Source organism: Hippoglossus hippoglossus, chromosome 22 (assembly GCF_009819705.1).
Source record: "Hippoglossus hippoglossus isolate fHipHip1 chromosome 22, fHipHip1.pri, whole genome shotgun sequence".
NCBI classification, from domain to species: Eukaryota; Metazoa; Chordata; class Actinopteri; order Pleuronectiformes; family Pleuronectidae; genus Hippoglossus; species Hippoglossus hippoglossus.
In genome coordinates, this window is record NC_047172.1 from 21,792,538 (window position 1) to 21,805,713 (window position 13,176).

Below are 13,176 nucleotides of genomic sequence, written 5' to 3' on the forward strand. Positions count from 1 at the left end.
GCGCCAACATATGGTCCTCTGCTGTTGTAACCCACCTGCCCCGAGGTCCAACGTTCCAGAGATGTTTTCTACTCTGCTCACCACAGTTGTAAGAAATTTGTTATCCGGGTCACCATAGCCTTCCTATCACCTCCAACCAATCTGGCTATTTTTCTCAACAAGATGCTTCCATCCATAAAACTGCTGCTCGCTGGGTGTTTTGTCATGCCATTCTGAGTGAAAACTCTAGGGACTACTGTGCATGAATACCCCAGGAGAGGATTTTCAGAATTACTCACACCAGCATCTGGCAACAACAATCACGTCACAGCTGAAGTTACTACGATCAGATTTGACCCAGTTCTGATGTTTGATATGATCATTACATGGACGGTTTGCCACACGATTGGCGGATTGAGCAATTGCATGAATAAGCGGGTAACAAGTTGTTTTTAATGACACAGGTGTGGGCGTGTGTAGAAAAGCAATATGTAAAGAGTCTGCATGATGGTAGCACCTCTGTTTGTTGGCTTGGGGACAATAACATTAAGCTCACACTCACAGTGAGATGGTGACACTTTTTGCAAGTAGGATTTTGTTTGTTCACCATCTTCATTTTTTCATCCTAGCATGCTAACATTTGCTAATTAGCACGGAACACAAACTATAGCTGAAGCTGATGGGAACTTGCATTATTATTTTTAATTAGCCCTTCCATATTTTGATCATTAATTCAGGCTTTATCATTACTGCTCCTCTGTGTGAACGACCGTGCAGCCAATACAAGATAACACTACTGTCCTTCTTTTGTACAGCACACTGGTAATTCAGTTTAGCTACAGCATAGATGGTCCTAAAGGTCAGTGGATATCAAGGTAACAGGGTTTATATTTAATATGCATTGTGGCATTTCAACAGTACGGTCATGTGAAACAGTACATCCCATGGAAATGGTTGACTTCCACATATTTCAGACAGTGCCTATGGATTAAGGTGATGTACATGAACAAAACCGCAAGTAAAAGTTGCATTTCAACCACTATTACAACAATAAGTATCTCTCTAAAGCAGAAATAACTTCCTTTATGTGTTTGTATAGTTTTCCACCAGTCCCTGACATCGGCTTGCTCAAAATTACAACCTCAGTCTTCAGTTCAAAGATGTCTGATTTCTTGAATGCACTGCCAAATTTCAAATCCTCCTCCTACATTTCAACATGGGCTTTGACCAGTCCACTCTATCACCCTCCATGTCTTCTTTTTGAACAATTCCTTGGTGGATTTGCAACAGGTTCATTTCATGCTTATCCAATTGAATGGTCCACTACTGGTTGGACTACAACATTCCAACATAAGACATCATTTTATCTTCAAGCACTGATTGATATGATGCAGAATTCATTGATTGAGTTGAATCGATAACTTCTCAACCATTGTGTGTCAGTTTGTATCAGGTTCCTCCTCTGAAAAAACGTCTTAGGTCATGTCTAATTTAAGTGTGGCCACACGACTTCATCTTACTACAGCACATTATTCCAAAGGGCCTGGTCATTGCGTTTATGTTCATTTTGCTCTAATGTTCATTTTGGACAGAACATGCTCTCCAAAATGCCTCCCATTCCACTAAAATGTATGTAATTTCTTGTTTTATGGCTTTTTCTTGAATCAAAGTTTGGTCTCTGGATGAATTTCCAAGGGCCTGGACAGATTTGCTTGCTATATGTAGGTGAGTTTCTGAAGACCTGGTGTCATCATGCAAAGACAGAACCAGACTGTAGATGTCAGGTCTACATCAGAGATTTCCGGCGGGTTCTGTTTATGGACCACAAAATGTCAAATTTGTTATTCAAAGGTTGGGTTGTTTAAATGTTGAAGAAGTCAACCATTTCCATGGAGTGTATTTCATTTTTCACATGACTGTTTGTGTTATTTCCTCCATCCTATATTCTACTCAAGTATGATGAAATCAATTAAATTCCTCTGAGTCCTAGAGCAACTCCTTTCATGAAGAATAGCTATATGAAGAAAATGCACAACTGCCCGGCCATAAAACAGGCAACCCTTATTGTCCTTTACAGTGTCCTGGGATTCTCTACCGATATAACAGGTAGTATTATTCTTAGCTATTTGACCATGAACCATGTGCCAGGCTTAGGTCCTGGGGGAATGTCACAGCCCCAACCGAATCTCCAGCTATGATTGTTTCCATGAGAGCTGTTCATATTCACCAGGAAGCAGATTAGAAATGAAGAAATCAGAACAGCGCCAAGAAAGAGGGAAGAATGGGATGAAGAGACAAAAAAACAGGAAGGATGGAAGAAATGACATTGCATATTGAAGGAAGTAATGAAGGAAGGAAGGATAGCAGGCACAAAAAAGTATGAGAAGTTACAAAGACGGAGCATTAAGAGGGAGGAAGAAAAAATAATAAGAAAGAAGGGGTGGCTAGCAGGGATAAGAGGAAAACAAATATATGTATGGAGGATAACAAGGAGGGACAAAGGAATAATATATAAGAAGAAAGTGGGAAGTAAAGGGCATAGGAAGGAACAAAGAAAAAGTTGTGGGGGGGTTAAAGAAAAGACGGTAAAGAAGGAAGGAAGGATTGCTATTAGGGTCATAGGAAATAAAAAGATGCTGGAAGGAAAGACTCTAGGAAGGAACAAAAATAAAGAAGGAAGGGAGAAAGGATAAGGGAATGGAATAAAAACAATAAGTCAATAAAATGAAGGCTAGGATTGATAGCAGGGACAAATGAATACAATATGGGAAGTAGTAGGAAAGAATGGGAGAAAAAAAGATGGCAGAAGAAACTGGAATATAAATAAGTGAGGAAGGAAGGAAAGGATAAAAGATGGGAAGTAGGAAGGAAGGAGCAAAGGTAGAATTGAAGGAAGGATCGAATGAAGGATTGATGCACTTTAAAATTTCCTGAATACAATTTACTCTTCTCCTTAGAGTAGCTTCAATAAGTCTCATCAACCCGCAGAGCAGTCTCTACAGTGACGGACTCCATATTCCTCAAGCTGCTGTCGCTGACACACGTAGGGTGTGGAATTACGCAGCAGCCACGATCCTGTCAGGACGACTTCTCACGACTGACACTTTAAAAGCTTTTTTTAAACTAACGTCAACGCTCATATAAAAACAGGTAGACACGCAGGCTATCACCTCCTTTTATAGCTGTGGCTGAATTAACCTGCAACATGATGCACGCGGCACTAACCGTAGTTGGCAGCGTTCGGTGAAGGTCACAAGTGGCTCCCTTTTCTTATGCAATTAACCCAGTTTCTCTGTGAGGCAGCAATCTGTGGGGAAGCAATTAAAATCCAAAATCTTCCCAGTGTGTGGACTTCACAGGGAAAAAAAAACCTTGGACAGCCCAACGTTTGCTTGGAAGTGTTGATTAGAGATTTTCTCTGGGTATATGCTTTTTTTTTTTAAAAAATGGGATAAAGGACAGAAGGAAGGACGAATGAAGCAAAAAGAAGGCATCGGGAAAGGGAGGGAAAGTGGATTAAGCTTAAAGGACACAAGGCGACATGAGGGAACTGTCGATTTGTTTGTTCAATATCTCGTACAAAATATATATATATATACAGGATTTAATGGATTTTTGCTATATCCTCCTGTTGTTTGTGCACAAAGTTGTGACGGACCCTCCTATAAAGCACTTTTTACTGTTATAACAACACAAATAGATGGTACTGTCGTGCTTTATGCTTTTTCTTTCTTATAAAAATGATGCTGGTCACATTTAAAATCACATCCATTCACTTGACCCCAGAGCCAACACAAAAGCAGGCACTCCCTCTCTCCATTTGTTGTGTTTGCTCTCAGGCCCTCCTGCGAGTGTGTGTGTGTGTGTGTGTGTGTGTGTGTGTGTGTGTGTGCGCGCACTGTGTACTGACCTTGATTTCCTCCTGCGGGCAACAAACAATCCCAAGTCTCTCTCCTCCTCCCACTGATGAGCGTTGCAAGGTGATGTGTGTGTGTGTGAATGTGTGAGAGGAAGGGGTGCTCCACCTCATCCGTTCACTTTTTCACCTGCAGGAAAACAACAAGGAGAGGCAGAGGTTGAGGGAGGGCACTGATCTTAGACATTTGTGTGGCTTCTAATCCTTCTAAAGAAAGAACAAACTGGGCCTTAATGCCCAAAAGATTGATTCGGTCAGGGCAGTATTATTTTTGAAGGATGCATATCAAAGAAAATAAAGAGAACAACATGCGAGAATAATATTATCAGGTCAAAGTTGTACATTGGTTTTTTTCTGGTGTTTGTGATTATTATGGCTGCAAATTTCTGGTTTCACTGCAGTTTTTCTGAAAAAGACCAAGCCCCTAAACCATTATCTTATTTCAGAAGTTAACAGTAACTATACATCTCCACATGTATTTACTTTAAATAATGATTTGTAAAGCTTAGCAGATATCGAATGAATTACTGTATATCAATTATTTGTTGGCATTTTTCAAGAGCAAAAAAACAGCATCAAAATCGGACCCAGCGTTTTTCAATGTATTCAATCTATGGTGGTAGCAGGGTGCACGTGCACAAATGGTTGATCTCACACGCAACGGATTTTGAGTAAAAGGTACACAGACGGAGTGACAGACAAATTCTGCATTGATGGCCCTTAGCGGGTACAAGCACCAAACGTCTAATTGTCTCTGTGGACGGTAACAACTTTATGGACAATAGTGTGTGTGGGAAAATCGTCACATGTACGAGTGGATTAATGGAAGAAAATAATGTGCATGCTCTTCCACATAATGCCATTGCATACTGAATTCATGTTAAAGGAATGTCTTGACAGCAATGTAAAAAATGGCCTTTCTTGTTTAATCTGTAGACGGCAGTGCAAACACCACAAGTTTCACAAGCTGTGAATATGTGTCAGACATAAGATGCAGTGTGTTAAGTAGTGAGATTAAGGTGTTCTGTTGAGCTGAGATAAAGATGCTAAACTCCGCTAAACACCTACCTCTGAATTTAATACACAGACATGGGAATGCTAATTGATTGTTAAAACCAACCCTCAGGAAGGGAAATAAATGTAATTCTGAAATTAATGAAATGTTAAGCCAGTGAAGTTGTTTGGTTTCTTGAAGGACTTCTGAATGACTCTCGGGTCATTTGTTTTAGTCTGTAAAGACTTTAAACTTGTGTAAGTTTAGTTTGGACATTGTAGTGAACTCCTGCTCTATTTTTGTATTTCTTACTTAACTATAAAATATGTACAGATATATAACATAGTAACAATATTAGGTACCGAGTAAACTGAGACATTGTTTCTGGACAGAAAAAAAACTGTACCCTTCAAAAATAACAAATTGCATGACCAGACACTGCTGGGTTACATTGTTCCATTTCTCTGTTTGTCAGATTTCAGTTAGACTGAACATTTTGAAGGTTACATTTTTTTTGTTGTATTTTTTCAACACAGAACTCTTGATCCTGGTCAAATCAAGAGTTGGTCAAATGCACTGTGCATTGTATTTGAACTTCATCTCAATGGCCGACAGTAAGATTACATTTCTCTTCTCTGCCTTTGACCAAACCAAAAAAACGGAAATTGATAAAATCTGCGATGCGTAAGGAGGAGCCCATTTGTCTTTGCCGCATCACCAGTTTGTAGCTAAGGTTGGTAAAACAAGTGCATTTTTACATTTGAGCATTTTAATGAAAGCATCTTCAAACCGTGAACCCACTGTCGCTGCCCACCATGCAGCCTGATAGGTCATGAAATGAGGTCGCCCCATCATAGAGCCTTTGGGTCGACATGATAATTGGGGGCGCCTCTTTGTGTCACACTGACTTTGCAAATCCCTTAAGCGTGTCTTCCGGGGCAGGTGCCTGCAGCGTACATCACTCAGCCACCAGCCAGCTTCACTTGGAGCTAAGTGCTGTGCCAATTATTGCATGACACCATCATCCATATCTGTTCTCATGGAAATTCATAATTTATGGCACATCCTTGTTTCCGCCTCTGGGGACCTGAATGCTATTATCCTGCTAAAGTGAGATCTTATTGGGCAGCTGCTATCTCAGTTGCTTCTTTGAAGTCTCATTTTCTTCAAGTGGCCTTCCATAGTCTCTATCATGTATCATCGTCCAGCAGAGGAGAGAGCCACAGCAACACCAGCTCTTCTTCTCTCAAAATGGCAACTGTAAAGCTTCGGCTGAGAGTAACGGCTCTCGGCTGTGAGATTTAGTGCGGAGAATTTTGAAACCATATTCTGTTTGTGGAGGGACAGTCCCTCTATTATCCTCTCCACTCGTGTCATCATGTTGTACAGTATATCCCCAGACATACTGTAGAAATAGGACATGTTTCCTTCGCCAGCTGTTGCCATACTTTTCACTAAGACCAAATAAACACAATCTATGTGTTGAGAGTGGTGACTGTAAAACATGTTAAAAATGAATACAGATCATTACTCTCAAACATTTCTACAAAAAACTGATGCTAAATTTAAAAAATATATAATGTACTGAAGGTGTTGTTAAGCCTCCAGGCTTCCAACAGCTTTGTCAGCTCACACAGGGAAAAAAGGTTAACAAGGTTTCAATGCGTCACTTATTAACATATCAAATAACATATTACAATGAATATATAAAGTGAATCATCTTGTACCTTTCTTTATATACAGATACACTCAGTTGAAGTTCTTACATTGCCCACACTATCTAAATGTTGTAAACGGACTGCATTTCTATAGCACTGATCTCTTATTCATACAGGAAATCAGGGGAAATGTAGGGTTCAGTGTCTTGGCCAAGGACACTTATGCATGTGTATTAGCTGGGGATTGAACCACCGACCTTCAGGTTAGTGAACGACCCGCTCTATTTCATGAAGAGTCCTTCCTTTCTTTGAAAAGTGTAGTAACATCAGTGAAATAATCACACAAGACGGCACGTCACGCTGTTGTGAGCAGCGATATAAGTGTGTTTTTTGTGGTTCAGTTAAGCTTTGATTGGAGTTGGTGAAGAGTCGGCAGCGGCTGGGTTTTTAGACAGAAATCAAACTGACACTATTGAGCTTGTGTCCTGACACCTGATAAAGGACTTATCTTTGTGCTTTTTCTGCCTGCCTTTAGTTATTATCTTCATCAACTTTCACAATATGTCAAACTGAGTCACTTTCCTTCACAATACGACTGCAAATGAGAGTTGAGTGTCTGCTGCGATGACTTATTTCAAAAACTGTTATCTGAAGCACAGACAGAGGACTCTGTAAAAGGTAAAAGGCTTGCGTCATGCATTCATTTTTATAGATTATATTAAAGTAGAAGTAACGGTTAACTGCATTGTGCTGGAAGGTCAGTGAGCGAAACAATACAAAAAGACAAAACATCTGAGGGTGTGTTTGATCCATAAAGATTTTTATGCGACAAGACGGGCTGTGTCAACGTTTTTAGTGAATTGTGGACTTGAAATGCATTCGCCCCCACTAAGATTTATGCCGGGCACCCGCAGAGCCAAATAAACACACCAGCTTGACTTCACTACCCCCTCTTTCTCTCATATTTTCCAGTCTATTGCCTGTCATTCCCTGCCTCATTTGAGCCTCACTTCCCACTCCTGGTGGAGTTCTGCATCTCCATTAGCCAACAGGTTCAACGTGAAACCTGCAGGACTGCACCTACTCTCACAGACGTACTACTTCTTTGTTACTCCCAAAGGTGAATCCACTTCAGTTTTATTTTTCTCCACAGTCGGATAAAGTACTGATGAATGCTTAGTGAGAGATTTGAATTGTAAATTGAGGTAGCCTGTTTGGACGACATCAGAGACCAGTGAACAAATTGCCTGCAAACACTCATCGTATATATTGTGACAGTCTGCAAGGTCTTGTTTTATCACATCTGAAACAAAGCTGGTACCATGAGTTTGAGTTTGCTTCATACATGCTAAAGTGCGCAATGTGTCAACTATCTAGACGCTAACAGCAAAAGTGTTTTAACCTGTTTCCGAATGGCAACACGCGAAAGGTGGTAACAAGCCTGTACTCACAGGCAACTCTTGAATGCATTACACCGACTCCCTGACCTTGCTTTCCAACAAGCACTTAGGCTACAGCTACACTAGTAGTTTGAGATTTAAAATATATCACTGCTGCTACGTTTACTCGTGCCATCCACACTACTCCAAAATGGAAATTTCAGAAACATTTTTTGTTCCTGTTTTAGTGTGGGGCTGCACATATAAACACTAACGGCCCAAGAAAAGGAGTCCCTGCTCTTTCTTTTCACCATCGTTGTTACTCATTTGTATTATTTTCTGTAAATAAGCAACCAGCTGTAGACCATGTGCTTCCTGCTCGTGTGTTTTACTAAAAAAAAAAAAAGGAGAAAGTATGGATATAGCCTTAGTTCCAGACCTTTACTCACAGAATACTAGATGCTAATTGTTAGCTTGATGCACTGAATCGTGTTGTTTTGGGACAAATGGACAAATGAGCCGAATCCTTATTTCAGGCAGAGCACTGAGGCCATGCTTGTATCAGCTAACCGGCATCAGCCGTTTCCACTGTGCAACACAATCACTGGCTCCTTCACAGCTGTATGACCAGTATCATCCAATCATATTAATGCAGATACACACCACGGACATTACTAAATCACACTTATCACAGTTATTATACTAATTACACTCATGCCAATGCTGTTTGCTGTTTGCTGTTGCAGCCTCCTACACAGACCCAACCTCCACTCGTGCTATTTTTTTTTCTTTTTAGTATTTAACAAAACTCATATTTCTGTATGGTGTCTTCATCAGGGGCTGGTCTCTCCAGCAGAATCCGTGTTGCTGCTTGGATTCATTGATAATTTCTCCTGACTGTCTCTGAGTGAATTCAAGCTTTTCCTGTTAATTGATCTTATCATGTCCGGCTTCTATTGGAGATGTTTTAGAGTAGTGTGGACTGAGATGTATGTCGTTTGACTATACATGGCTGGATGCTCATTTTAAAGGTGGCAGTTGTGCTGCTGTTGAACTGAGGAGTGGTGTCTGCTGTTAAGCCTCTGATTTGAATGCAGTGGACAGAACATAGGAACACAATGCAGTTCTACAGCACCACAGACTGTATCCTCCAAATCATAGAATACAGTTGGAATCTACACGTCTTCAACAGTTTCAACATTATGCCCTTCCTGAAGGGAGAATTTATTGCAGGGTATTAAGCACCATTTGTTTTAGCTATGTGTTCCTAAGCTGCTTGCTGAGTCTATGTTCTCCCCTGTAAAGGCTCATTCATGCTCAATGTAAGATACATGTACAGAAAGGGACAGAGCCTTCTGTCTGTACTCTGCATTAATTCCATCTGTATTCGTGCATGTCTTCAGAAAGATTACGGATACAAACTATACAGAGCAGTACCACCACAGTATGCGAGGGAAGTGTAGCCAATAGGTCAAGCAACATGATGGGATGGAAGAAATATCAACAATGGTGGAACTTTTTGAGGAGGGACTGTGCAAGTTGGCGAGACATCTATATGCTACTAGGTACAAACAGCCGCTTTTGATTCTTTCTTAAGACGTACATTATCACAACCTCCTCCAATGAAAATGACCCTTGACTCTTGACTCTGTGTTGCCCTCTAATGGATGGATTGCCTAACAACCATGCCAATGTAAAGTACACATGGAAGTATGTGACCACTGTTGTCAAGCGTAAAGGCAGCACAAATGAGCCTCGAGTCTCTGTAGTCCACTTCAATGGTTTGCATGTTGGCAGGAGATTTGGCAGTCAGCTGAAAGTGGCTGTCCACCAGTGCCTACACCAGTGTGAACTGTGCACAAAGTTCTTAGCACAAAGCCTCAGACCAGCAGGATGGTCAGTGAGCATGTTAACCCGACTGTTAAGCTCATTATCACACCTGCCTTCACTGGGCAGTATTTCTTCATTGGCTGAGGGGCCATTATATCTATCCATAATTGGCAATCATTCCACCAAATGATATTTTATTACACTTGTGCTCATACAGATACAAGTTAATAGGTGAGAAACACTTGCTCCCTGGGGCATCAAGGCCTTAAAAGACATGCTCATACATTAGACTGTTGATTCTCCCCACAGTGGTGTTAGCAACAGAATAAAAGAGTCTAGGGTTCATACCTGGAATTAGTATGCGTCTTTGCTGCTTCAATCACAAGTGCTAAGTATGTGAGTTCACACTTGGAGTTAGAATGCAACTCCCCATGCAAATGAATGTCAATCATTCCTGTTTGCAAAGACCAAACACAATGTTGCTTTTAACTGGCAGCAGATACTTCCTTGCATGTCCGCTAGAAATGAAAAGAAGCAGAAGAATCTGTACAGACTGGGTCCAATACTTGCTGCCTGTTCTGGGGAAAAGCACGCAAAATGTTTGATGCACTCATAATATATATCTTGGTGGGCTTTGTTCAGTCCTTTTTTCTTTAATCTCCAAGGCCAAATGCTGTCAAAGTCCTAGTCATCTTTGCTTAAGTGCAAGACGAGACACGAGTACTACAACAAATGAATGAGCTACAAAAACATTTCTGAATGAGGAAACATTTTTATTTAAAATGATTTCTTTAAGCATGAAAGAGGGACACCAAAGTAGCTCGACTTGCCCTTCAGATTACTCACATGAATAATACATGCATGTCTGTCCATACTTACTCCTTCAATCTCCTTTGGTTTTGGCTGAAAGAAATACACCTGCTCATGGATTTACTCTGCTACTGGACGTGTCTTGATCAAAGCTCTGTTTTACAAACTGCTGCCACAGAGAGGTTTTTAATACTTGTCTACACAGCCAGGCATACACATTTATGATGACGCATGCAGGCTTTAATGTGATTTCCATGTTCTGCTTGTCAGCATTACCTGAGGATATGCCTGTGGACTCATTTAGATCATGCGTACTACAGTTCTATGAAAAGTGAGTGTTTAGACAAATCACAGGGCAGAAAACATTTACTAATGGGTTGATAGAGATGTATTTCAGGGTTTTTTGGCGGATCAAATTGCCAATTCCTTGCTTGCAGAGCTACAGTCAAGCAAGCTGTGTATTAAGGTGATGTTAAGAGCTACCACATATGCCCTTGAGTCATGGCTCAAATTCTTATCACAGTCAATGACCTTGCCTCTGCTCATCTATCTGTCACTCTTTTAACTCAATCTAAAGCGTGAACGTCTTGTAATGGTTGAACAAGATCCAGCCGGCTTGTTTTTCTCCTCTTGTGATGACGGGAAAGCCACTCAGCTCATGTCATGAAATGACATTTCTGTCAGCAGGATGAAAAAGGTGGTGTGACAAAAAATATACTGTCGACTTCTCTGGCAGTTGCTCACAACCTGCAGTGAACTGTCAAACCACAGGGAACTCTAACCTCTGTGCAGTGCCGGTGTCGCAGCGCACTCCCAGACAATGCAAGGAGGAAACAGCAGGAGAATAATGAGGAGGGAAATAGATTTTTTCCCCCCAGTTTGATCAAGAGCTGAGGTCAAAGAATTCATTTAAATGGCTTCGCTGCGCAGCCCATACCGGAACACTCACTCCTGCAGAGATACGTGAACACATAGATACACAAATGCATAACGTGCTGCTTCTGCTGGCAACTGCTAATCTACAGCAGTCTTTGTCTGACAGATGTTGGAGATCAAGCCATCCCACCAGTAGTTTGAAATTCTTGCAATGATTAAATGACAATAAGACCCATCTCTTCTACTTTCAGTCAGTTAGCATTTTGGAAAACCACACAAAGATGCATACCAGTGAAACATCTAAACAACAGTTTTTCCAGATTAGTTACAGTTTTATTTATAAATACATTTGAATAACCTTTGCTGCACTATTTCATCGTATAAGATGAGGGTGTGGTTGAGTAGATCCGTATGTTTACATCAGAACAGATAGAACAGAACAGACCAGCTGTGGACATGGGAGAAAATTCGTTGTAAAACTTCACGACTTCTTCACGACTACAAAGCCACATCAAAACTGGGCTTACAGTTCAGCAGCATTTTATTGATTATGCTTAAAAGATACAAATCCTTTCTAATCCCTCATCAAATCTACACATTTGTCTTTAGGTTTAAGCAACTTTGAGCAGCAAAAGTCACTTAAGCAGCCACAAATCCAGGACTGACTTTCAAAAGAAATCGTGATGGTCTCGGTTCTATTTGTCTTTACATGAGCGTATGTGGGCCAGTCAGTTTTCTGTCCTGCACTACAACTGATGAAAGGCAACAACGCACAACTGAGGCATGCATGTCATGGTAGTGTGTCTTTCCTTGTCTCTTATTAATGAGACCGCAAGAGTCCATATGTCGCAATTGTACAGTCACATTAGTGCACGAACATACTGTATCAGCATCCAACAGGACACATGCATGCACGCATCGCCATAATAAGCTCTCTTATATGTATCACAAACCTCCTCTAACCATGCACACAAACTCAAACCAATCCCCGCTTGTGAATACAGCACACAGACACAATGATCATATTGGCACTAAGTGCCTGTTTGTGTATTTCTCTCCATGTGAGCTTTAAGTCACGTGCCTGGCTCTTCTCATTAAGCTAATTCAAGGCTTTACTCAGTGGCCAGTTTTAAATCCCCAGCTTAAGAACACTATGTAGCACAAACAGGTAATGGGGGGTGAATCTGCTTTGTGATGCCACGAAGATGCTTCTCTGGACGCTGCCTATATCTCAATGGGGCCAGCTCTTACTCACATAGCATTACTCATAAATAAAAAAAGGTGTCAGTGCCCAGCCGCCACCTGTTTATGCCCACTGGCATCCGTTGATGAGAGGAAGTGTGCCCTCTGCTCTCGCTGCTTGGAAGTCAACAGCCTCCTGCCACACTTAATCCGTCCAGTGAAAAAAAGTGTCCTCATGAATCCTCAAGTAGACTTTCTACAGGGAGGCTTAGTCATTGCGGGACAGCCTCATCCTCTATATTTCAGACGAAACTCAGGCGCCATCGCACCCAACCTCTGAGCACTGTAGGTGAATAACTTTCTCTTTTCTTCACTTGACTCATCCCTCAGGCAACCCAAACTGAGCCAAGCTTGGCATTCAGAGAAGCAATTTGTTAAAGGACTGCGGAGTGCTCTCGTCTAATGTTTCATTAAATTATCCCCATTCGCCCGCCTCTAGTCTGTCGTAAAGCCTCTTATGGCAGCAATGGGATTTCAAGCAGCAGCGCCAGG

The 13,176-nt window shown here is 41.2% G+C and overlaps 1 protein-coding gene across 1 annotated transcript in view; it reads right to left on the bottom strand.

The window, feature by feature from the left end:
* LOC117756351 (leucine-rich repeat and fibronectin type-III domain-containing protein 2) overlaps positions 1-13,176 on the bottom strand; it is a 142,597-nt gene that overhangs the window by 91,285 nt on the left and 38,136 nt on the right. Inside the window, exon 2 of the mRNA XM_034576795.1 lies at positions 3,890-4,025. The gene's annotated coding sequence lies outside the window, so the exon portion shown is untranslated. The remainder of the gene's footprint in view (positions 1-3,889; positions 4,026-13,176) is intronic.